The sequence below is a fragment of the Manis javanica genome, chromosome 9, assembly GCF_040802235.1.
Source record: "Manis javanica isolate MJ-LG chromosome 9, MJ_LKY, whole genome shotgun sequence".
Classification (NCBI taxonomy): domain Eukaryota; kingdom Metazoa; phylum Chordata; class Mammalia; order Pholidota; family Manidae; genus Manis; species Manis javanica.
Window position 1 is genome coordinate 20,550,478 of NC_133164.1, and position 22,204 is coordinate 20,572,681.

The window sequence follows — 22,204 nt, forward strand, 5'->3', positions numbered from 1 at the left end:
TCTATGTACACTTTTATTAGTGATTACTTAAGTCAATACGTGTAAGGTTAATATGGTTATACCTGGATCCTGTTGTTCCTAAATCCCAATTCAAAAGATATATTACATGCAGTTCTTAAGCTCACCTACTGTATAATTTTTTTAATGTAACTCCCAAGGTATAATTTGCATATTATAAAATGCATCCATTTTGCGAGACACTCTTATAATTTTTGACAAGTATGGATATTCAGGTAACCACCATGGCATTCACAGTATACAAATATTCATCACCTGCTCTGTGATTTTTATGTGAAAGAATCCAGGGAGAGAATTTTCCATGGGATTCTTATTATCCCCTCATATCATGTGTGTGAGGCACTGGCTACCCTTTGATCTAGATTAAAGTATCTAAGATGTTTCTAAAACGAATGCCTTAGAGGAAAGAGGGAATATCTCCCTCCAGAGTAGATGGCAGATATGTTTACTGCCAGTATAATAAAGGTAATGTGTCCCACCAGGGGTGAGGGAAGGAATGTGTATTGCCCATTTTAAAATATTCAAGTTCCCTAAGCTCAGTCTCCCTCTCCTGTACTGTGAGCCGATCTGCAGGAGTCATCTGACCCACCTCTCATAGTCACATGGGAATTTAGGAAACCCAGGTGGGCTGAGGAGACTTAAAGCTAAAATACTGCTATTTCAGAGTGGCGAATGATAAACTGAACTTCATCTCTGACCTGGGGATTTCTCCCTTCTACTAGTATTCGTGAGACTCCGGTAGGCTCAGATGTTAGCTTGCAAGTAAGTAAAATCTCAGACCTATCACAGTCCTTGACAGTCTTGGTGGCAATGAAGGGATGCTTAGAAAACAAAAAAACATGGCTTTCTGGAAGAGCAAGTTTAAGAGCTTTACACACCAATTGCTGGGATTTGAGAGAAGGCCATGGAAATAGATAATGACCATGTTAATCAAATTGCATGGTCCAGCAGGTCATATATTGTCCTTGCTTTTGACTTGTCTTTTAATGAGAAGCAATTGGGAAGGTGGGTGTATTAGGTTACTGGAAAGTAGGTTCAGCACAGATGTTGCCAAAATGTCACTCTGGTTGTGTTAAATCTTCTGGGTGTTGGAGGTCATTTTAATCTGGTGTCAATCACAGGTCCACATTATTTTATCAAATAAGACAAAGATGTATTCTAAGTGGGAAGAAGTTTCTGGCCCATGTTCAGATCAAATTACAGACCCTCATCTGCACTGCATGCAAAAGAAGGAAGGTCAGAGGCTGCTGTGGATGGAAACCAGGCCAGTGTTTACCACCTTAGATAGTGTGTTTGGGAAACGAGGGGGAGGAATGCATAATGTGTATTAAAAACAACAGCACAATACAACACAACAACTATGAAGTCTTACTGCTTAATCTCCTGCCTTCTGTCGCACCTACAGTATGTCAACTGAAAGGTAAGAATGAACATCACAGATAAATTTGTTTTCTTTTTTTTCTTGGGTGTGTTCTGTGTGTTTTCTTTTTTGTTGTTTATTTTCTTGGCCAGGCGGACCTAGTTGCTGCATGGGAGCTTTAGTCTTCTCTGGGAGATTGGCTGAGACAACCAAACTCCTGTGGGGAAATATAGATAAGGCATTGACTAGTAGTTGTGTCTTTATTGCCCCAGATTGGGTGTACTCTGCTGATGAAATTTACAAAGCAATAATGAAAAACTGGACACAAAGAAATCTAGATAAAAATTATAGTCAGTCCCCTAGCCATGGAACACTCCCCTACCAATTATTTTGTCATCAGGCAAGAATTAAAGAGATACTGTTTTGGAAATGGAACTGCAAATACCGTGGATTTAGCAAACATGAAGAAAGCTTCTGTAGTATGAGCCAAGTTCATGTTAGTTATAGGCAGGAAAATAGATACAAGGCCCTCTAGCTCACTAGAAGGGACTCAAAGAGTTAACCAGCTAAAAATAGAAAGCTCAGAAGGCCAGGATCAAGTTGACCTAGAAGTTTGAATACTCCCCTGATGAAGAAAAATATCTCAGCATAGCCTATGTTTCATTGTGTCAATTAGCACATACCATTGTAAGATTTACTTCAGCACCTGCTAAAAGGCCCATCTTATTCAGGAAGAATTCTATCTTAAAGTTAAGATTGCATTTTAATCAAACAGACTGTGGCTCAGCCCACCTTGGAGGTAGGGCAGACAGTCTTGACTGATATGCTTCCAGACAGAAGCTGATATCCTGGAAAGGAAACAAAGCAGTATATTTCTTGTGTTAAGTTAAAAAAAAAAAAAGAAACTTAATGTCTTATCAAAGATGAACATTCTGGGACCATTTGTCAGGTCTGCACCTGGCCCTTTGTTGCCTTCCTGAAAATCCTCAACTGCCTGCAAAACCCCACACCCTAAGCCTTAGGGTGCACCTCCTTCTGAGGTTGCCTGCAATTTCTAAGTGCATAACTTCTAATAAAACCCTTTCCCAACCTCTCAATGTGCTCCTCTCTCTGAGGTCGTCTGCACTTTCTCTCTCTTTAAGTAACTTAAACTTTTACCCTGCTTCACTATTGTGTCTCTGCCCTTCAATTCTTTATTGCAGTGGGGACAAGAACGGAGGAAAATACACAACACTCCCCTACCAGTTACAGTGCATTGTCCTTGTGGATCCAGCCAGAAAGCTTGTAGATGCAGCTGCTGCTCCACAAGTGTCACAAAGCTAAACTAGATGGTGACAGTTATGAATCTTACCACTTGATGAAGAGTGAATGGAAGGTCCGAGATATTTGGAAGTTCGTTTGGTTAAGTTATGAACCTCCATCACATCACTTGTAACAAGTGTATCAAGCTTTCTTTAAGAGCATGAGCTACTATCTTCCTTCACACCTCACCACCCCTCCTTTACCCACTATCTTGGTTTCAGCCACTTTATGAACAAAGATAATGAGGAGTGTGGATGATATCTCTTGGTGCTCAAGGAAGATTAAAGTTCATAGAGACTTACAAATGTTGGGGAATTTCAAGGAGGGGTATATTTAAACATATGGTTCAATTGAATATTAGCACAAATATCAGGACTGTGGAAGGGAGAGGTAACTGAATTAAGCTAATAGTGTTTGTGCAGATTAGGGAGTGGGGAGATGTAGTTAGGGAAAACTTGAGGGTGGGGCCCTTTGGGCCAATTCAGTGTACTTAGTTTTTGGTTCTTCTACATCTTAACGTATAGTTGGAGTTGATGTGTCAGATGCTCTAACTGCCAGACAGAATTCTGTTTGGGGAGAGTCCTATGTAGACAAATGTTGGTAAATCACATAAATTGCTCCCCAAACACCTCCCTGTTGTCAAACAAAATCAGTAGAGAATATCATAATAGAAAGGGAAATAGCAGACTTGACTAAGGACTTAAATATGCAGTGGTAGAAGAGATGCAATATTGTGGGTAAAATTGCAATATTTCCAAAATCTCTTGCCTGGCTTTAGTGCATCTCCATATTAGTAAGTGTTCCCAAGGGGTGGAGAGCAGTAGTCCATCTCCATATCAGTAGCTAATTACAAGGGCGAGCAGGGCTTATCTGGAGAGGAGAGGTTGTGTGGAGCTCTCTCTTCTTCTGCAGCCAGGTCTGGAGAGGTGAGGATGACTGCTTGTAAGAAATGAACTGGTTTCTCCCACTTTATTTCTCCATTTGACTGATTTCAGTTTCAAAGGTATTTTGCCCTGGATTTTCCCCCCAGAGATTCAAACATGTTAATATGACAGCCCTGTATGGCTAGTGGGATAGTCTAACATGAATTGCAGTCTTAGCATGGATTCTCTCTTATTGAATCCATTTGTTCCTATTACAATTCTGGTTGTTCCTATGACTATGATTATAACTTAACCATTACAAAACATGAAGGTTTTAATATTGCCAACATTTTTGTCACATCACTGGCAATAAAGGGTAAATATTCATTCACATTTGTTTGGCAAGATCTCCAGCAGAGTGTACTGGGTGAAACAGGGTTTAGCATAAATGACTGTACACACCAGTGTCCAAAGCATTCAGACTTAACTTATAGAGTTTGCAGTTGGAGAGGGAGGTTAATATGGCTTGTGGGTTGTTTCTTTTTGGCTAACTGAGTGTAATTTTCTTACTTGGATGTTTGAATGTGTGTCAGACGCTACACTGTTCTATCCCTCTTTCTAGGTAAGACGTAGTTTAAAATGGAGTCTGGACGTGGGCATCAAGTCCTTTATTAACTTCATGAGTTATTGACACTTTTTATTGGCTAAACTCTAAATTGCTATCACAAGGTAACAGTTTTACCCCATTTCTTCCTATACATTAATAAGCAGGACAACTTTGGAAAGGTAGGGAACAGAGTCACACAGGTAGCTGGAAAGGGGGTTTGAGAATAGTGGCTTCATATTTTCATATTCTGAGGACTGTAGATTTAATCATTTATGCTGTGATAGGCAGAATAATGGCTTCCAAAAAGTGCCTGCCTGCTAGTCTCTGTAATCTGAGAATATGTTATGTATACATGGTAAAGGAGAACTAAGGTAGCAGATGGAATTAAGGCTGCTGCCAACAGACCTCAAAATAGAATATCCTGGATTATCCTGGTGGATCCAATGGAATAAAACACACCCTTGAATGTGAAAGAGGGATGACAGATAAATACAATGAGATAAAAACTTGATTGGCTCACCATTGTTGAGTTTAAAGATGGAAGGGGACATGGATGTGAGCAGCCTGTAAAAATAGGAAAGGCAAGAAAATGGAATCATCTCTGAAGCTTTCAGAAAAAAGTACAGTCCTGCTGACACTTTGATTATAGCCCAGTGAGACCCATTTCAGATTTCTGGCTCTCAGAACTATAAAGTAATATCTTTGTGTTGTTTTAAGGTCATAAGTTTATAGTAATTTATTGCAGAAGCAATAGGAAACTAATATATGCTGGTTATAACCCTCAAATCCAAACTGTGCAGCCCAATACCTACAAAGTTGCAATAAAGTAAAACTTGCATTTAAACATTTTGATTAAGCTACAGTGTGTGTGTATGGCTGTGCTTGTGTCTGTGTGTGTGTGTTCATCTCCATGTATTATGTTGATCATTTATTTGGGTTTCATGTAGAAAGTATTGTGTGGCTACTTCTGTACTGTAGTTACTGATTTTTGTTAGAGCAGTATTTGGAGAAATGGAGAAAGGTATACATAATTGTTACATATTTAGATATAGAGTTGATATGATTAAGTAAATTTTAGATAGTCTTCCCAAATCTTGGGAAGTACTGTGGGAGAGAGAAGTATCAAGGATAATTTCTGGACAACTGGTTTGAACAATTAGAATAAGGGGTATTCAATATAGAGACACAGAAAGGATTAACACTTTAATCAAAATGGCTTAAGAACTGGTTAATTAGACTAATGGTATTCAACATCTTATTAAAATTTGTTATGCATTAAGTGCAAAGGGGGTCACAAACCTATATAAGATGAGTTTGGGGGTACTCCACAATATTTTGTCTTTCCTTGATGGAAAACAGAACATTTTTAACTTGATGGAAAACAAAACTTATCCTTGATGGAAAGCAAAAACTTTGAACTCAAGTTTGAACTCCTTTGTGAAGTTAACAAAGGAGATGACATCTAGGTGACATTTAAAAGGAGGTAGAATCCTGCTCAAATAATTAATTTAAGTGACTGCTGTCTTTGTTAATTTGGGTAAATACACCATAGAAAAAAATATGCCAGAACATTTGGCACAAAATATACTATGACCTCAAGTCATTATAATCATTGTCGCATTCATCCTCATTAGTGAAAATATTTAAGCTAAAGGGGAACAAGTACTGGGCTGACTGATGGATTATAAATTATGTAGCTAGTTATGTAGGTGAATGTGAGAAACATGCTAACTACTGAATTCCCAATCTATAAATCTAAGGAATAGACTCTAACCTGTAAAATCCTTTAAATTCTGCCATAGTTTTAAATAGTTACTCTCCCACTATTTTGGCGACAGTAAGACTCAGAATTATTGGATTAGCCATGTTCTCAATAAAGGCTCCATATATAAGCCATACCCTAGAATTATTTAAGTCACTTCTAAAATATTTTATGTAAATATGTTTAAAAGGGAGAACTAATACGAAAGGACTTCTAAAAATGATCTGATGTCATTTTCATTTTAATTAGAACACAAATCAGTAAAACTTCGCTTGGAAAATACTGATTATTTCCAGATTTCCACTTTTCCTCAAGCATTTTTTAAAGTGTGAAATTAGAATACAAATTAAGATTCATTTTTAAAGTATCCATATGTACTTTGTATTGCTTTCCTCTGAGGATCTAAGAGCATTTCACATTTTCTCATGATTTTCCATAGGCTCATGATAAGTCCAGTCTCTGCCCACTTTTGCAAAACAGTCTGCCTCTTTCTGAATGAACACTTGTAGCTTTACTACTCTGGGGCAACATTCTTGACCTGTTATTTTAAAAACAAAGCATTCATTTGTTCAGCAGTTACTGTCCTAAATTTTACTGTCTCATCTGGTTAACAATGTATCTAAAGAAAAAAATACTTCCCTTTGTAATGTGATTTCTAAAACCTCTGATAATTAAACACACAGTTAAATGGAAGACTGTGATCATTTCTTTTATTCCTTCCCTTAGAATTTTTTATTATTCTAATGCTTGGTTCTTTTTCATAATCATTATCATTTTAGATCAATATTTTTATACAGTCGTTCAGGGTTCTGAGAGCTACTTTTACTGCTTTCACCTGAGATATTTACGAACATTTCAAACTTTCTACATATACAATTCATGCACTGGAACAGGAAAAAGAATGTGATTCAACTTTTCTTTTGCTTCTTCTCTAAGTGTACCACCAAGAAAGCACAAAGGCACAGTCATCTGCTACCCTCTGCTTAGCTATGCTATCCTCTTGTTTTTGTAATTGAATGCATTTTTTAAAGTCTAGCTAGGAAGCCACAGTAATTAGATTCCTGGGATATATTAGGGATACGACACAAAAAAACTTATTGTTACTCATGAAATACACAGGCAATTATGTGATATGCTATAATAAATATATTAGGAATATGCATATGAATAGATACATTCCCTTTTGATAAGCAGTTGATACTGTGAGATAGGAAAGACGAAATTGTGGTATAGTATTCTATCATGTCTAATCATTATCCGTGAAAAATGCATAAGTAGTGGGAAAAATAGTAAAAATAATGGTACTGAATATACAATCATAGTCCTCATAAAAACTCCATGTCTTAGGAACCATGCCACTACTTAGGAGAATTTGCTTATTAATTCTAACACGTTTAAGAAACTTAACTAGAAATAAGAATTGCGTATTCCTTTTCTGAGAACGTGACTAATCCGGTAAATCTGAGTTTTATTGTGGTCTCATTTGTAAAGCTGGGTATCGATAATTCCTGCTCTAACAAACTCAGTTTTCATGAGAAACAGGTGGTTTTATGTGAAAGTACTACTCGCAGTACAAAGTAATAAAAAATTAAAAAGCACGAATAGAGTTACAAACAAGAAATTATGGAGCCTTCTGTTAGACGCAAATAAGAGCCCGGCAGCCAGAAACGGTGGGGGGACTAAAACCAGATTACACTAGTTCCCCTAATCCACGGTTTCCCTTTCTGTGGTTTCGTCACCCTCAGTCAACTGAGGTCCGGAGCAGAAGAACCGCTTTTTGACGAATCATCAGAAGGTCAATGGTAGCCTGAAGTTACCTACGTCTCCATTGCCTACGTCATCTATCTCACTTCATTTCATCACGTAGGCATTTGATCATCTCATCACAAGAAAGGTAAGTGCAATATAGTCAGATATTTTGAGGGGAAGACCCCATTCATATATCTTTTATTACAGTGTATTATTATAACTGTTCAATTTTTGTGTGTGTGAGTTTTGTGGTTAATCACTTACTGTGCCTAATTTACAAGTCAAACCTTATCGTAGGTGTGTATGTACAGGGAAAAACATAACATACATGAGATTCAGTATTATCCACAGTGTCAGGCATGCACTTGGAACTTATCCCTACCGGATAAGCAGGGACTACTGTATTATTATATGATGGGAAATTCTCCACAAACGTTTGTACACACTACATGCCTTTGTTAAATTCTTCTGAAAGATGTTATAAAAATGTTTCTTCCTATAAGTGAGAAAAAGCACATTATAAAATATGTAAAAGAGAGAATCAGCTGAGAGAGGCAGAAGCTGCAACCACAGGGCTAGGAGAAAAGCTGAAGAGACATTTAAGATGTTTATGTGGTTAGTGTGAGACAAGTTCCTCATGTTCAGCTGTCCATACGGAAACTCCAGGCTTTCTGGAGCAAATAACAAGTTTCAGGATGAGAGCCTGGGGCCGAGGCACTGAGAGGAAGGTTGCCTGTAGACAGCACTTTAGACATAGAGTTAAAAAACTTTTCCCAAGATCAGGTAGCTAGTAAATGTTTAAAATCAAAATTTAAAACCAGGCAGTTTGGTTCCAGGAAGAGCGTTCTGGAGAACCGTAACACACTGCTTTCCTTGATAGAGTCTAGTTTTACTAGCCTCCGAATACTGTTTGTTTATATACTTACATTGTGATTCATTCCACTGCCTCACCCAGTGAGACTGCACATGTGCGCGCGTGTGCAATGGCCATAAGATAAACCCCAACTAGCTGAAACAAGAAAATTGTGTCATACAGTGACAAGAGTTAGGGGACTGCGATCAGAGCGTTTTGCCTGTGACAAACTAGAAGTTACTACTTTCTCATGAAATACCAGTGTTGTAGTATTCTTGACATTCAGTGGAAATCCTAGATGAGAAAAGGGGCGACTTTCAGATAAAGTGCAGAATGCATTAAACACCCATAGAGTTCTTCAATCCCAATATTTTATTTAAATACAGCAAAAACAGAAAAGGCAATCTCTTAAAGTGTTGAGCAATAATGGATAAAGCTTTCCAGATGGTAAAGGGTGTGATTCACAAGGGACATTTGGTTTACAGTGTCTGATGCAAGGAGAATAGGACTGGATTGTACTAGGAAAGAAACTTCCTTTAATAACATGTGGACTAGGATATCTCCAAGTCTTTAAATTTAATAAAATAAAATAAATATAGCATGCTTATTGTATAAATTTAAATCTATTTGTATTTGATATATTCTTGTCAACCTTCAGTGTGTGTATTGATTTCTTGAATATTTCTTGAAATGTTCCTGTTTCCCTTTTTTCCATCCCAACTCAATGCTTCACTTTATCCTAGCACATCCTGTCAGAGTGCTGTTATATGGGAACCCGGGATTTAAAGCAGGCATGCCTATCTTCAGTTCTTTAAACCTGTCTTTATCTCTATATATTCCCAGAAGGAAAATTTAGAGCTACATATCTAAAATCATCTCATACTGTGGAAGTATTTCTTGGGCAAATGATATACTGTTGACATTAAAGCTCTTCCTATAAATTTACTTAGCACTGGCTGACATAAATATAAGGGAGTTTATTAAACAGGCACATTTCTCACTCAGCATATATAAACTCAGAGAAATATTAAAGGCATTGAATATTTGTTCTGTATAAAAGCATCTAAATCCTTTTCCCCAAAGATATTAGGGCTACATCTCTTAGATATGGATTTCTCTATCCTCCAACATTACAGTGTTTGCTTTAATGGCTATAACTTACCAAAGAGGAACCTGTCCTTCTGCAAAAAATGAACAAACAAAAAAACTCAGTAACTTATATTCTTCTTATTTAATGATAAATAAAATGATTGAATTTAAGGTCAAAATGCATATGGCACATACAGTAAAATTCAATTATGAAATCTTGGCTGTGAACTTATACATCTTTATAATCACTTACATATAAATCTACAAATTTTAAGTAAAATTTTTAGAGCACCTATTTGTGAAATGAGTTTAGAGAGGTCTTTTTTATCAGTGTAAATGATTACAGTTAAATTTGCTATAGATTGTTAAATAAATATTTGCCTCTAATAAACTATATATGTATGATTCTTATACATATATATTTTCACAAGTATATTATTCATACTTGTATACATCACTCATTATTATTCACACATACACATATACATGAAATAACAAGGCATTCTCTCTCATTGGTTAAACTCTCTTAGATTTGAGCACCAAAGTTATTTCTGGTATGTGTATGATGAATTTTATTTTATCCATTGACAGATTCACCAGAATAAAAACTAAATGCTTCCTAGGAATAAGACGATATTAAAATGTTTATTTTATTTTAGTTCTATATTAGCATTCTTCGATACGTACATCTGGTAGCTTTACAGGTAGACCTAATCCTAACCAGCACTAATTTAACAGAAAATGTGTTAATGTTGAGATAAAACCTGGTTTCCTGGAGAATAGTCTTTTATTTTTCTAGAAAAGGTATAGGATTATGCCCCCAAGAAACAACTTCAAAGACAATGAGCTCTTCTAAAATTTTATTTTATTTTTGAAGTTGGTTGAATCAGCTGATTATGTTTGCAAATTTGATTGTGTAACTTTGAGTGAAATTAGACTATTGATTTGGAGAACTACCAATTTTATATTCTCCAACATTGGGAGATGCCTTGTCCTCCCACCTCAGTTTCTCTAGACTACATGTCCATGGACAGACATATGGTGGTACAAGAAAATATGGCTTGGATGAGAACAGAAGTCATAAATATTATCCTCAGTGAGAGTCTGAATTAATCATGCCCAGAGAACATGAAAGTCCTTAAAGAGGAAAAAATGTTTTTTTTAGTATGCTTGCATTATTTATTTATTATATACAACTTACTTAGGTATATTATAATTCATATATTTAGTACCCTAAAGTCATTTAACATGTATAAACTCAATTTTTTCACATCTTTAAAAATGAAATTAAAATAGTACTTAAAAAATCCATATGCTCAAAATTTAAAAATTTTTGCTCAGGGTTTGGCCAGATTACTTGGCATCTTCAATAACTTCTTCAAAATATCTTTTATCTCTTAAAATCACTGAGTTTTGAAGAATGAATAATCTGATTCTGGAGAGTCCAGTCTTAAGAGCTACTGAGTTAAACTAGCTGTGTTCAGAGCAACAAAATTTGGCAAGTGTAATTTGGAACATTAATTGAGGGGATTTGGCATCTCAGATATTAGAATAGAGAAATTTATTAAAATTCATACGGCTTTGATTACCCAGAACACCACTAACATCAGTACAATTCAATTGAGAATGAATGGAGCAGTTTCCCTTATGACTGTCTATTTGCTTAAAGAATCATTACCTCACCTGAGGTGCTTAATTCCCATTTCAGACCTCACCATCCTCATTCTGGCAGATCTCAGCCTAACATAGAGAATTTATGACCAAGCAAATCTGAGAGCTAAGTGTTATGCTCCACAAATGTCAATATTTTCATAATTTCCACTAAGAAAACTAGCCTGGGGAACTAAACTTAGATAATTCACAATTTATAAATATGTGTACATTTATAAATATGTGTACACTTACACTGTTATCAAGATGTTTGCTTAAGCAAGATTGCATCCAAATCTTTGTTATCCTCAAAGGAATACCATACTCCTGAAGAATCTGCCAATGTAAGCGTCACTATTAAAACCATTGAAGGATTCAGAAGAGACAGTTTTTATCACTGATTCAGCTATTTGGCTTCAGTTTGGCCTGTTCTGATATCAGATGGTCCTTAGACTTTGGCAATGAATTATTATAATCTTAATCAGATGGTGTTTGCAACTATAGTAGCTGCTGTAATTGGTTATGTTCTATTTGCTGGAGGAAATCAAAACAGTTCCCTGGATTCTGCTTCACAGCTATGAGAGCCAAATACTGTTTCAGTGAACAATAAAATAAGTTTTAATTTTATGTAATTACACCTGAGAGTGTAGGAAGTATACTTTAATTGTTTTGTCTCAGTGCCATAAGTCTCCTGACATGTGCTGTAATTTCTTCACAGGGACTTTGAAAAATTAAACTGGTCCACTAAGAGATGAAATGACGTTTGCAGAACTGGTTAGGCAGGAAGTATATGCTACATTTTACATCTGTAAAGCATTTTGTCCTAGAAAGCGGGATTAAACACTCTGTTAAATTCAGTGTCTTGTGATCTCCATGACCGACCTCTATGGAGGGCCTAGTTGAGAGTAAATCATGATACCTTCTCAAAAAGTGAAAGTCAACTATATATACCTTGTGTTTTCAGGACTAAGAATGTGTGAGAGACTCACATATTTGTTGGCAACATAGCTACACTCAATTTTGTTGCTCGCTGCTCCATTTTACTTATTCTTTAATCTAGGGCTTTTTGGTTATGATTATAATTCAGATCATAGATTAAAAATTAGAGTATGTTTTTTTAATTGATAAGATATAGACATTCCTAAAAATGGAAGATGTGACTGCCAGTTCAATTTTCATTCTTAAAGAGTTAATATGCTTATAATTACTTAAAGGGTTGAAATTACTTGCTCAGTAAAATGTGGGAGCATACTGTTGACTTTAAAGGATTGAAATGTTACACTATGTGGGGGTATACTAGCATACTGTTGATTGTTATATCTGTAGTGGAAAACTGTAAGTAGGAAGAAAGCTATCTATGGAGGTTATGAAGGCAAATGTTTGATTTTATTGCTCATTAATGCAGATTGGTTCACTTAGTATTGATCCCAACTAACTGTATTCAACAAATCCCTTGCAGCTTGAATTACATGACGTAGGTTTTGTCAAGCTGAAATACATGAGAAAGATAAGAAGAGCATAAAAAACAGTATGAGTTGGTGGCCACATACAGGGAGACTGTTTCTTGCAAAAGTGCTGTTTGTTGGTTTAAGGTTACCTCTGCCAGAGGAATTACTATCTAGTCCCTGATATTGTGTTAGAAAGAAAGTTGTAACAGTAGGAAAACCTTTCTACTACAGAGGCCAGTGGGCTAGTTAGGTGGCCCCACTCCATGCTGCATTATTATTGCACAAGAAGCACATAGTTTGTTTTTTTTGCCTGCCCAGAAATTTCAACAGCTATATAATAGAGTACATTAAGTTCAGTACTGTTCACATTAACTTACAGAGTTGTCTGTTATTAAGATTTCTGATTAATAAATTCATAAGTAGTCTGTATTCCAAAATGCAAGGGATGGATTAGTGGTATAGATTGTAAAGCTGTATTTCCTTAATTTAAGCAGCAAAAGGAAAAATAAGCACTTTATCTGTCCAAGATATGAAAATTAATTTTTCTAAAATATACATACTAAATATCTACTGAAAATATAAATTGGAGATTAAATACTAAAAATATTACTAGATTCAGAAAAAAGATAATAATGCTAACAATTACAGCTAATATTCAACATCATTTGGAGGTCCTTTTCATTGCAATAAGATCAACAAAAAGGTGTAAATATACCAAGTATAAAAAAATCACAATTTTGCAATGTTTCTGGTTCTTCTGCCTCAAATATCCAGGAAGATCAACTAAAATAATGATAAAACTAGTAATAATACTGTGAAACTGGAAAGATACATGATAAATACAGCAGAAGCAATCACTTTTCCTTTATGCCAATAATAAAAAGCAGAAAATTTAATGAGAAAAAATTTCATACAGTCACTTGAATTTTAAGTTAGTTAATTGCAGGCTGGCCTGTTTGGTTTTGATTCAGAGTGTGGCAAGTTGTCAGAGAGCCGAGGCGAAACACTCACTGTATGGTCTCCCTGTGGCTTTGGGATCCCAGGCTCACAGCATCAGTCACATGCTTGTCTCCTTTGAAAACAGTGGAGAAGTACAGATCTGGAGATATGAAGGCTTAGATAAGTCTCTGTGATAAAAAACCGGGGAATAATAATGCATGGATCCTGTTAAGTCAATAGGACTCTAGGGACATTAACAGCCTATATCATAATTACCAAGGTTTAATTGCTTGGTACCACATTTGTATATCTATCTATTTGCTTGCCTCCGTGTGTTTGTTTCCCTTGAGGGGGAAATATTGTAGATGTATTTTCCATTAGTGAAGTACAGATCCATTACTTTCATCACTTCTTGGAGCTTATGTGTGTGTTTATTTATATATATGTCATTGAGTATATATATATATATATATATATCATTGAGTATGATTATAAATATAATCAGGGCAACTGCCTAACATCTTAGTTGTCCTATGATATTTTAAATTAAAATATTAATTAAACATTTTAAGGCCTGTATTTTCCAGATAATTCTTTTGATTTACCACTTCACTTTCTCAGTAAAATCATTCAAAATTTCCCAGTATTTTATCTAGATTAAATATTACCGACTATATTTGAAATTAGCTTATTTTCTACCCCAGTTATTTTACCCTTGATATTCTTTCATTAAAGTCCTACCTAATAGCTATTAAAATGTTATACTATTGAAACACAATATAACTAAAAGTGAAATAGACTCTATTTTCATGCCAACTATGAAAGAGAATTTTAGAAGGAATGACCTTATTTTGTAAGTTCTGTTCACTCTATCTTAAATCACATCTATCATCACTTCGAATTATCTTCTAAAATCTTCCAAGAGACCTTAAAAGCTAATGAGGCTTTTGATGGAAGATGTAAGACAAGAAGATTAACTCAATTACACCATAATATAAACTGACAGGGCCAAACTTTTTCAATTTCATTTGTGCGACCCTGCTTGCCTGTTAAGTCTCTACACTCATACACATACATACACATAACCACACGTAAGTATGCATACATTCACATGCTTATTAATATTTGTAGTTACATGCATTGTTATTAAGCAGTATCTTTGTCTTGTCCTGTCATTTTTAAAAAGAGATGTTCAGGAAAAAGATTATCACATATCATTTATTGCATAACCATGAGGAAAAATACAATTGCATATTTAGTGACTGAAACTATTGGAATGTATTTGAGGGTGTTGAGTTAGGTATTGCACATGCTTCTGGAAACAAAACAGATGAGAATGTAAAAGAGAAAAGAAGTAAGCAGGCAAGAAAGTTAACTGACAAAATTTTCCCTAGAGCTAGCCTGAATGTTTTCAAGAAATGATCATTTTAAAAGTCAGGCTTTAAGTAACATCCTTGAAGGTACTTTAAATTCTCAAAAAAGGAAAATATTTTCTTACATGGGTTAAGGTAATTATGGTTATGTACAATAGAGCTTTATGATTATAGTTTTCATTTTATGCATTCAATCTTTAAACAAAAAATAACCTGTATAATTCTACCTTAAGAGTTTATGCAATATGGGCTATGTAAAAATACAAGGCAACTTGAAGTCAGGGAGCGCCCAGCTTTGCTCCTCTTTCTCAAGACTGATATGACTATTAAAGGTCTTTTTTGGTTCCATATGAATTTTAGGATTATTTGCTCTAGTTCACTGAAAGTTGCCATTGGTATTTTGATAGGGACTGCACTGAATCTATTAATTGCTTGGGCAGGATGGCTATTTTGACAATATTAATCTTCCTATCCTTGAGCTAGGGATAAATTTCCATTTATTTGTGTCCTCTTTAATTTCTCTCATGAGTATCTTATAGTTTTCCAAGTACAGGTCTTTCACCTCCTTGGTTAGGTTTATTCCTAGGTATTTTATTCTGTTGATGTAATTGTAAGTGGAATTGTTTTCCTGATTTCTCTTTCTGGTAGGTTGTTGTTAGTATATAGGAATGCAACAGATTTTTGAATATTAATTTTATACTGCTACTTTGCTGAATCCACTTATTCTGATAGTTTTTTGGTGGAGTCTTTAGGGTTTGCTATCTAGTGTCATGTCATCTGCAAATGATGACAGTTTTACTTCTTTCTTACCAGTTTGGATGTCCTTTATCTCTTTATCTTGTCTGATTTTTGTGACCAGGACCTCCAGGACTATGTTAAATAAAAAGGGTGAGATTGGACATTCTTGTCTTCTTTCTGATCTTAGAGGTAAAGGTTTAAGTTTTTATTGTTGAGTATGATGCTAGCTGTGGAGCTGTTGTATATGGAGTTTATTATGTTGAGGTACATTCATTCTTATATACATTTTGTTGAGAGTTCTTATCGTGAATGGATGTTGAATTTTGTTAAATGCTCTTTCAGTGTCTATTGAGATGATCATAGGGCTTTTATCCTTTTTCTTAATGTGGTGTACCACATTGATTGACTTATGAATATTGTACCATCCCTGGAATGAATCCGCCTTGGCTGTGATGGATGATCCTTTTGATGTATACTTGAATTTGGTTTGTTAATACTTTGTTGAGGATTATTGCTGTTCTTTGGGGATATTGGCCTATAATTTTCTTTTTTTGTAATGTCTTTGGTTTTGCTATTAGATTGATGCTGGCCTCATAGAATGAGTTTGGAAGTATTCTCTCCTCTTCTATTTTTTGAAATACTTTAAGAAGGATGGGTATTAGCTCTTTGAATGTTCAGTATAATTCAGCTGTGAAGCTATCTGGTTCTGGTTTTTGTTTGTTGGGAGTGTTTTGATTACTGATTTAATTTTGTTACTGGTAATTGGTCTGTTCAGATTTTCTGTTTTTTCCTGGGTCAGTCTTGGGAGGTTTTACTTTTCTAGAAATTTTTCCATTTCTTCTATGTTCTCCTGTTTATTGGTTTATAATTTTTCATAGAATTTTCTAATAATTCTTTGTATTTGGGATCTGTTGTGGCTATTCATTTTTCATTTCTGATTTTGTTTATTTATGTCCTCTGCCTTTTTTTCTCCATTAGCCTGGCTGGGGATTTTTCTATTTTGTTTATCTTCTCAAAGAACCAGCTCCTGGTTTCATTGATTTTTTTCTATTGTTTTATTTTTCTCTATTTTAATTATTTCTACTTTATCTTTATTATGTCCCTCCTACTAATTGGTTTTCATTTGTTTTTCTTTTTGTAGTTTCTTTAGTTGTGAGTTTAGACTGTTTATTTGGGACTGTTCTTGTTTCTTAAGATAGGCCTGTATTGCTATGTACTTCCCTCTTAGAGCTGCTTTTCAGCATCTCACAAATTTTGTACTATTTTATTTTTGTTTTCATTTGTCTTCACATATTGCTTGATTTCTTCTATTATTTGTTCACTGATCCATTGATTATTTAGAAACATGTTGTTTAGCCTCCATATTTTTGTGGGTTTTTTTTTTGTGTCTTGTTTTCTAAATTCTAATCTCATACCATTTTGATTGCAAAAGATGCTTGATACAATTTCAGTCTCTTTGAATTTACTGAGGCTCTTTTTGTATTTTTATATGTGATCTATTCTGGAGAACATTCTAAATGCACATGAGAAAAATTGTCCTTCTACTTTTGGGTGGAATAGATATCTTTTAAGTCCAATTGACCTAGTGTGTTGTTCATTGCCTCTGTTTCCTTATTTATTTTCTGTCTGGTTGATCTGTCCATTGATTTAAGTGGTATGTTAAAGTCCCCTACTATGATTGAGTTGCAGTCTGTTTCTCCCTTTAGTTCTGTTAGTATTTGTTTTACTTATTAATATTCTCCTATCTTGGGTGCATAAATATGTTATAATTGTTATATCCTCCTGTTGGACTGACCACTTTATCATTATGTAATGTCTTTTGTCTCTTGTTACTGTCTTTGTTTTGAAATTGATTTTGTTTCATACAAGTACTGCTACTCCTACTTTTTTCTATTTCTATTATTTGCATGAAATATCTTCTTCCATCCCTTTCAGTATGTGTATGTCTTTAGGTCTGAAATGAGTCTCTTGTAGGCAGCATATAGATGGGTCTTGTTTCTGTATCCATTTTGCCACCTTGTGTCATTTGATTGGTGCATTCAATCCATTTATATTTGAGGTAGTTATTGATATGCATATATTCATAGACATTTATTAATTTTTTTCTGGTTATTTTTTGTAGTTCCTCTCTGCTCCTTTCTTCCTCTCTTATGCCCTTCTCTTGTTCTTTGATGGTTTTCTTTAGTGTTGTGACTGGATTTCTTTAAAAAAAATTTTTTATGTATCCGTTATAGGCTTTGGGCTTGTGGTTTTCATAAGGTTTATAGTTGGTTTCTAAACATATAATAGCCTATATTAAAGTGGTGGTTGCTCTGTTTCAAACACAGTTGAAAAGGCCTTCTTTTTTCCTCTCTTCCTGCTCCACACTTTAAATATTAGATGTCATAATCTGTATTTTTTCTGTATCCCTTGATTAATTTTGTGTATAGTTGATTTTTATTACTTTTTCCTTCTTTTCTTTTTATTTAAGTTCATACTTGTCTAGTTCATAATTAATTGATCTACTACCTTTACTGTGAGTTCATTTTCACTGATGAAAAATATTTAGACTTAAGAACATTTCCACCTACAGAAGTCCCTTTAACATATCCTGTAAGGCTGGTTTAATGGTGGTGAATTCCTTCAGCTTTGATTAGCTGGAAAGTTTTAATCTCTCCTTCTAAGTCTCAATAATTCAACATTACTTTCCCAATTTGTAACTGATTTTTTTCTTTACTGATCAATGTGGAGAGTTATTTATATACTCCAGGTTTAAGTGTTTTGTTGAATATGTGCTTTGTAAATATTTTTCCCAGTCAGTAACTTTCCTTTTCACCTGCATAACAGGTTCTTTAACAACATTTTAAAAATATAAGGTCCAAATTATCAAAATGTCCTTTTGTAAATGGTACTACTGGTGTCAAGTCTAAAAACTTTTTGCTTAGACTTAGATCTAAATTTTTATATTTTTTAAATTAGTTTTAAATTGTATTAATGTTGACTTATTGTATATATAAGGTGTGAGACTTAGAGTGAGGTTCATTTTTTTCTTCTCTATGAATGTCACATTGTTCCAGAATAATTTGTTGGAATAGTTACCATTCGTCTATTGCATTATCATGAGAAAGCAGATCTAATGTTAGAAAGAAATAATTCTTTCTCTCCAAAATTTGGGAGAGAGGAGAAAATATATCTGTACTTCACCTACTGATCTATGCAGAATTTCATCTTTATCTGAGCATTTGAGCAGTGGAAATAGAGGCTGTAAGGTAAAATTGGAAGTAGGATGGCCAAGTCAGTTTTTTGCAGTACTTCAGAAGACATGCTAGTTTCTTAGCTAAAGTAGGTAGCAAAAGAAATGGTAGGGAATTGGTTGGCTAAGTGAAGAAATATGTTTTGAGTTAGAATTGATATTCTTAATTTTGTGGTGAGTTAGAGTAAAGGACAAGACAAGAATGACTTTGGATATAATGGCCTGATCTGCTGAGTGCGTGAAGATTTTTTGTTTTGTTTTTTACTGATTTGGGAACAAAGTTAGTAAAATGTATTTGGGGGAGAATAAACATGTTATTCTAGAAATCTTAAGAGGTTGATGTAGAAATAAGAAAACAAAATAGGCAATCATGGGAAACATAACTGTGGTAAATAAAGAAATGTTAAACATATGTAAAAAATGTTACTTGTCTTTGGCCAAATAACTACCTAGTTTCCTTCCATTTATTAGAAGGAATTTTAGAGCATCATTATAGCAATGGGTTAAAAATAAAAAGTAAGGATTATGCCAGATCTTCCTTATCTACTATTCAATTCCTTATTCACTAGGGATGGCCATTGAATTTCTATTAGATTCAAAACTCTTACCATGTCCATTTTGAGAATTAGAGCCACACAGTAAATGCCTTTTGTTGTGAGGCATGTGCAAGGACAAAGCCAAGGTATGATTTAGTAATTTTTTTCCGAGTTTTCCTTGTAGCATAGGCCGTGATTCAGTGTGATGAAAATATACGAAATCATTCTTGACTACTCTTTTCCATGTTTCATGAAAATATGTACTTATAATAAGATGTTCATCTTTGAGATGTGTGTCAAAATAGTTTTAGGCAGAGAGAAAGATAAAAAATGAAGGATTTCAAGATTGTTTTTTTCTTAGCTTATGTGCCACTGATTTTTATTTTTATGGGTACTGTTTTTATGTGTACACCCCCTAATTGGAGAAAAATTGCACAGCAATTCAATAATGTGTCTAAAAATCTAAAAACATATATATCATTGAATTTTTGTAACAACCTTGAAAGTTACATGGTTTAATGCTTTTTGACTGATGAAGCATTTGAATCTCAGTGAAAGTACTCAACTTGTTCAGTATAGTAGAAAAAATCCATGATAGGATAGACATGTAGACCTCTCAGATTCTGAATATCATGTTCTTTTCACAATTCAATTATATTTAATAATTAAAATAATGAGAATAATGAGAATAGTAAAAACTTAATTCCATGCTCTCTTTGGGAATTGGATAGATTTTAAATTCTTAATATAAAATGTACCTGTAATGGATATTATTACTAAATGTTTTTTCTAAAGAAAATAAATTTTTTTAAAACATAGTGATCTTTATGTTTTGCTATTTTCCTGGTCTTAATTTCTTTTCATATTAACACTTTCGTACTTTTTTTTGTATCAGATATTGCTGGAATGCCTTTTCCATTCTAGTCACTGTCTCCATACTAGATTTACATACCTCATGTTTGCTAAATTCATGTGTTAAGTGTATTTCAAAACTCACTTCAAATTAATCACATATCCAAAAATACTTATCTGATATATTCTAGTTTTCTTAATTATATAATGTCATATACTGGTTATCCTTTCTTGAAGATGTATAAAAGCAATAGCAATATATTGTATATATTATGAAATATATTGTAATGAAATAAAATACATCATAAAATAGTTTAACAGGCTGACATGCTACAAAACATGATTGAAATATTTTGAGGTTGCCCAAGCAGTCCTGGAACACTGCCTGCCCCAACATTCCTCCTGTCCTGCACCCTGGGGAGCCCTGAGGGGAAGGAGAATGCACAGGCGGACGAGGTGGGGGAAGGAAGACGGTAGTTGGAAAGCTTATGTTTTGCCTTCATGGGGTGTGAGTGTGCATCCAGAAAGGGCCAGGGATACCTTGGACTGGGGCATTCCCGCGGCTGTCCTAACCCCAGACTGGGAGTGCCAAAGGCTTTTGGCAGAGAATTCAGTGAGATGATCCCTGTACCCACCCCTGCCTGATGCAGGTACTGAGTGCAGCCCAGCAGGGAGATTACACGCTCTTCAGGGTCACCCAGTCACAGAGTTAGGGAGAGTGATGACGTGCCCCGTGGACACCGGAGAAAGGGCAGGGTGGGGACACAGTTTCACCCTATGAGCATCCTCATACCTGGGAGTGCATTATATTAAATCATAAAACATCAAAAAGAGAAGTAAAGGGAGAGACTGAGGAAGAAAAACATAACTGCAGATTTGGGTTCTTTTTGAACCAAGGTCCCCACATTTTAATTCTGCACTAAGTCTCACACATTCTGTAGCTTGTAGCCAGAGTTATTCTTGAGAAAAGAGAACAAAAATACAGAAATCCTTAACATTGTGTGTGGCCATTTGTGGGTTTCAAAACACTTTTTCTGTATATTATCTCATTAAAAATGCACACTATTCCTTTAAATTAGGTTGCTTAAAGATTTCTGTTATTAAGACTGTGAACTTAGGGAGAGTAGGGTTCATGCCTATATTGATTGATTATTTTCCCTGTGAAGAAATATATTTGTGGGTTGGGAGTGAGTGAATGAATAAATATCTTCTCACTTACTAATCATCAAAAATAAATTAATAAAAATTAGATACATTACCCAAGTTTACCAGTGCTATAACACAAATAATTGAGGCTAGGTGTTATGTTGATTGTGGTGCTCCTTTGTAACTAGACTTTGGTGCTTCAGATTTAGCTTTTAAAGAATTTGGAAAACAACAACTTTCCTTTTCCTTCTTACTCTAATCTCCCTTGTCTCTGAGGCATTCATGTTTGAATGATTTTAGAATCTATATTGGAAATGCAAGTAAGGAGAGACATCCTACATTTAAAAATAAGAGAAAATTACAGATTTGAGGATGGAAACAAAGTTAAACTACAACCAAAGAGAGACAAAGACAGAGAGAAGCTTCAATTTTTTGTAGATACAGTCGTAGATCTTATAAATTTCACTTTCAATTTCCCATTCATTGGTTCAGTGTTACCTGCAAATCAGTAAATATTTTAAAGCCATCTGAACTTCTTATGCTGTTTCTAAAATTTGGTTTCATGTATTGAGCAGGCACATATCTGTATTAAAAATTAGTAGATCCTGCTTTTTCCTCCTTTATTCTCTCATCCTCCAATGTGTATAAAATCCCCAAAATGATTGTATCAACTCTGATCTGCACCTG

The 22,204-nt window shown here is 34.7% G+C and overlaps 1 long non-coding RNA gene across 1 annotated transcript in view; it reads left to right on the plus strand.

Moving 5' to 3' along the window:
• Window positions 1-7,668: 7,668 nt before the first annotated feature.
• The window catches only part of LOC140843499 (uncharacterized), a 153,446-nt gene continuing 138,910 nt past the window's right edge, over window positions 7,669-22,204 (plus strand). Inside the window, exon 1 of the long non-coding RNA XR_012121327.1 lies at window positions 7,669-7,806. This is a non-coding gene — a long non-coding RNA (uncharacterized lncRNA). The remainder of the gene's footprint in view (window positions 7,807-22,204) is intronic.